The following is a 5,280-nucleotide window of genomic DNA, read 5'->3' on the forward strand; positions in this document are numbered from 1 at the left end:
GATTAACGGAGAACGATCTGTCATGTGTTTACCAGCATCTGTACCAGATTCATGTATTCTGTCACGCAGCATCCTGCCTCCAAGTCTGGTTGCAGAGGTTTGGTTGGTATCTGTTCACTATCCACATACAAGGCCACAAAATTAATATCATAATGTTTAAAATGAAAGGGATTTTTAGTGTAACTTCCACTCAAGGCATAGGACAAACCCTAGGACAAGCATTTTGGGTAACTGTCCCAAAAAACAGGTTCTCCTGGTTATTGACCCTGCTGCCCACGGGGATGCTGAACACTTTCATTCCCACACGGTCCACGGGATATTTAGCATTTGTGGTAAGCAGGGACTCCGCGTGCCCCAGACGAACGCTCAGGGCCATCCGTACTTTCTTCACAAAAAGCGATGCTGATACAATGAGCAATTTAAAGCCTTCGGCTGCACTGCCCATTAAACAGAAAGCGTCTTTACTGCGCGTCAGTTTAATTTTCACATCCACTCCGTTCAACAAATGAGACGTATCTGTTCTGATCTGTCTTTATTTCAATGGTAATGGTATCGATGTGGTCTTTTCTGACAGGAACGTGATGAGGTTTATTGTAGGTGATGGTGACAAACTCATTGTTCCTTCCTCAGACAGGGACACAGCATAACAGGGGAACAGAAAAGTCCCTCACAAACTGGTGTTCTACAATAACTGTGTGCAGATACAAGGACTTAACCCCCCCTGTGATGTCTGCCCAGAAGGGGAATTTTTGGACGCTGCGCTTGGGGCCCAAACCTAGAATGTTAGCTAGCTCCCTGCTGGTAGAAAACATAAAAGTAAAATCAGCGGATTTAAGGCTAACTTTTCTACCCACAGGGTCATAGTTCATGACCACCTCAGGCTGTGGGGGAGGACGAGCCACGGTACTGTTCATATGATCCAATCATTCGGGTATGGACGAGTAATAACCTCGTCGTAGGATAAAACTATGCCATATCTTCAAAGGTGATTTCAAAAGGGGTGTTCTCGCGGATAGTGTTCCAGCTGTGTGGGTGTTGTATTTCCACTAACCCCACCTTCCAGGCACCCGGGAGACCCAAGGGCTTAATTAGCTGTATTGTAAAGTTCGAGCTGGTGTTTTGAGGAAAAACTGCAGAGCTGGCATTGCTGGGCAAAGTCATATAACACCTGCCGTCACTCATTTTTCTCTCCCTCAGTCTTTGCAGGAGGAATCTTTTTGTTTGTTTGTGTCTAAACGTCAGAATTGAGAAGCTTCCACCCAGCTGGTAAACTTATCGTCCCCGTCCCCCCGGCAAACCATTTCACCAGTAGCTGCTTTTTTCTCCCTTTTCCTTTCTCCGCTAGAACTTGTTCGATCCGGCAAATCATGTCTCCCTCCTCTGGGGTTTACTTTTTGTAAATCTTCAGGGTAAAAAGATCCAGTAACTGTCTCACCCTCGTAATCTTTTAATCGGTATACAGGTCTCTGGCTCCTGGTTAAGGCTTCATCCACTATAAATATCTCATTGGTAAACGTCCGTTCACAACCTTTTTCAAAAGCTCCTTTGGTTTTAGAGAGTCTCACGTGGTCGCCTTTTCTAAAAGGGGCAACAACCGGTTTTATTTTAAAACCATCTCTATCAACCAGTTTCCATATCTTCAGAGAATTGGAAGGGTTAACATCAGCGGGTCTGGTACGTAGAGTTCTGTAAAAGCTCTGGTTGTAACTCTTCATAAAGTCAGGTAACAGGTCAAGGTGGCGAAAGGCGTTATGGGCTGTAAAATATCGCCACATCCTCCGCATCTTTTTCAAGTTCTGTTAAATCGCTCCACAACCCCTGCTTTGACTTCATTATCAGTAACAAAAAGCGTTAACGCTGTGCCGTTTCAACAATCTGCTGAAAGGTCTGTTTCAAAATTCTTTCCACCGATTAGTTTGTCATTTTTGAGGCACGCGACCTTGGCTAAAAATAGCTTGAAAGGCCTTGGATACCTCACCACTCATCTTGTCTTTTAGGCCTAAGGCCCAGGCATATTTGGATAGAACGTCTATCACTGTTAAGATGTACTTAAAACCGCTGTTGTGTTTGGAGAACCAGTGCATACGGACCAAATCTGCCTGCCATTGCGCATCCACATCTGAAAGAACGGTCTTGGTTCTTTTAAAACGTATTCGAGCTGGTTTGTGTAAAGTGTAAGCATCCTGGTGTGAAAGCCAAGCTCCTACCTGTCTTCTATTTAAAGTTTTATGATGCTTTTTGGCCACTTGAAAAAGAAGATTGACCCCGTCAAAGCCCCCAACTTTCCAGGGGGTTTAACAGATTTTCTTTAACAGAGCCGTCTGTGGAGACATGACTCTTCCTGGGACCGTCTTTTACGAACACAAGTATGGAGGGGGACACGTTCATTCTGACACATTTAAATAAGTTTTATTAATCGCCTGGTTTAACACAATCTTTTACAGCCGCCTGAAAGAAAGGACGCCATGACCCCTACCATGAGGGAGTCTGAGCTGGTTCATTCTTCCATTTTTGTCCTTTTCTGGATTTTCCTCTTGAGATCTGGGTCTCAGACAGGAGCAAAAACAGCTGATGCGCGATGGATTTACTCCCACAGGGCTACCGATGTGCAACTTCTCAAAGGCCTCTAGAAAGGCATCGTCGAGCTGTTGAGAGATTTTCAGACAAAAAACAGTGTAAGCACCCCACTGCCTGTTTTTAGATTTATGCAATGCCAGGTCGATTCCGAACCCCATTACACCCCCATGATCGACAGTCGCTTCTTAAGCATTCATTTACCTGAGCGCCATCTTTCCCGTTCACCTTGTGACTCCCCCAAGCCACAATCGCCTTCCAACTTTAGGGCATGGACAATGAGAGGCTGTCACACTCACTGGGGTGCCTCACAAAGGTTTGGATTTTGGGGTCAGGTTCCGACGTAGCCATCAACGGTTGAGTCAAAGGGCCCTCCTCGGAACTGTCACTGCTGTAGCGCTTTCTCCACACAACTCCAAAGGTCCTAGGAGCTAAAACAAAATCTGAAGGTCTCACGGGGGTGGTAAAGGAGTCCATGTTTCTTCTCAGCCTTTCCACAATTTCTAAAACATGTCTTCTTGGTAAGAGATGGCTTCCTCTGCCCAGCGCTGGGACTTATGGGGTGATGGTGCTGCACTCTGATTGGCAGAGGGCGTTGGGAGGAGTTCTTAGAGGGGTCACATGACCCTCTTCTGGACGGTTCACCCAATCCGAGAACCTGCCCCATTTTGGTCAAATCTCTTCTCGGGGCGGTCCTCTGCAGCCAAAACCCATCGCGATTGGTAGAAGGTGGTGGGAGGAGTTCTTAGAGGGGTCACACGAAGCACTTCCAGACGGGTCACCCCATCCCAGAACTCCCCCCAGTTGGTCAAATCTCCTCTCGGGGTGGTCCCCAGTGGCTGAAACCCCTCCTGACTGGTAGAGGGCGGTGGGAGGAATTCTTAGAGGGGTCACACAAACCACTTCCAGACAGATCACCTCACCCCGGAACTCCCATGATTGGTCAAACCTCCTCTCGGGGTGGTTTCCAGTGGCTGAAACCCCTCCTGATTGGTAGAGGGTGGTGGGAGGAATTCTTAGAGGGGTCACACAAACCACTTCCAGACAGATCACCCCACCCCGGAACTCCCCATGATTGGTCAAACCTCCTCTCGGGGTGGTTTCCAGTGGCTGAAACCCCTCCTGATTGGTAGAGGGTGGTGGGAGGAATTCTTAGAGGGGTCACACAAATCACTTCCAGACAGATCACCCCACCCCGGAACTCCCCATGATTGGTCAAACCTCCTCTCGGGGTGGTTTCCAGTGGCTGAAACCCCTCCTGATTGGTAGAGGGTGGTGGGAGGAATTCTTAGAGGGGTCACACGAACCACTTCCAGACAGGTCATCCTGCCCCGGAACTCCCCCTGATTGGTCAAATCTTCCTTTGGGGTGTTCCTATCAGGGCGAAACCCATCCCGATTGGTAGAGGACAATGGGAGGAGTTCTTAGAGGGGTCACATGACACACCTTGCTTCCAGTCATTTGTCCGCCTTGACCCTGGAAGTAATACCTCATGGCTTGGGACTTCCAGTGACCGGTGGGCAAGGCTTAGAAGGGCCAAGGGTGGGGTTAACCTTTGATTGACGGTAGGGCCCTTATACTACTGGAGCGCCTTCTTCTGTTTGTCTCCGTTCCGCTTCAGTCCCCAAGCACTCGGCCAGGACAGATGTCACTTATGACCTCCGTTGCCACCAGCTGGACAGAGGGACTTGGGTCTTTCTTGAGGACCTGGAGAGCTGAAATGACACAGGACAACATGTTAGTATACAGACTGTCAAATCACAGCTAAGCGTGATCACAGAATCTTGAAGTACCAGAGCAGAATGATCACATGGTAAAATGTGAAACTAGGCTCAGTCCTTCTATTGGGGTGGAAAATACATGAGAGATGAATATGCCTCACTTTTCATATTGTCACCTGTGCCGGAAATAGCTGGAGACTTACTACCTCTGAATACCACGCTACAGAAGCTCTCCAATACAAAGAAAGCTTTAGCTTCCTCCATTGGCTCCCTTCCATGCTCCCAACAAGCGGGGAGACCCTGACTCGACCAGAAAGTCGTCCACTCTGCTGTAAATGGAAGGAGGTCCATTGTTTCAATAGCTTCCACTTCTAAGTTTATTTTCCATCTCTATTCAGGAGCCACTGTCTGAGCTCCAATAACCCTGGAATTGAACAGAGGCCAGGTCCAAGCTGCTTTGTGCAGGATGCAGGGCACCTACTGGAAGAAAAATTGCTGGTGGGAAATTTGGGGGAGCAGAAAGTGGCTACAATTTCTCCTCACCTGGGGAGTCCACAGAGAGCCAATAAAGCCCAAAGAGTGGATAGCACTGGCTGCGGAGGGGGCCTTGCCAGGACAACCAGGAGATGCACGGACTCACATCACACCCTCTGCAGCTTCCTCCTTCAGGGGAAATTAAAGCTGACTTTCTACTGGGCAAGAGTGAATTTGTCCTTTGACGTGTGGCTGATGCACTTTGCACCAGTGCTATCGGTTACAGCTGCTTGTCAGCTAAATTCCTTTAGAACTCACGGATGAGCAGAACTTCAGCTGTATTTATTACTTACACATCAGCAGATGTTCCAGGTCCAGCCATCTCATACGCTGCCTGTCTGTGTGTTCCAGGATGATGCCTAAATACACAATGGAAAACAAACAACAACAATAAAACCTTCCCTTGTTGAGTGCAAAGTGATATTAGCAGCCCCTAGACAGGTCTTTGGCC

The sequence above is a fragment of the Eretmochelys imbricata genome, chromosome 1, assembly GCF_965152235.1.
Source record: "Eretmochelys imbricata isolate rEreImb1 chromosome 1, rEreImb1.hap1, whole genome shotgun sequence".
NCBI lineage: Eukaryota > Metazoa > Chordata > Testudines > Cheloniidae > Eretmochelys > Eretmochelys imbricata.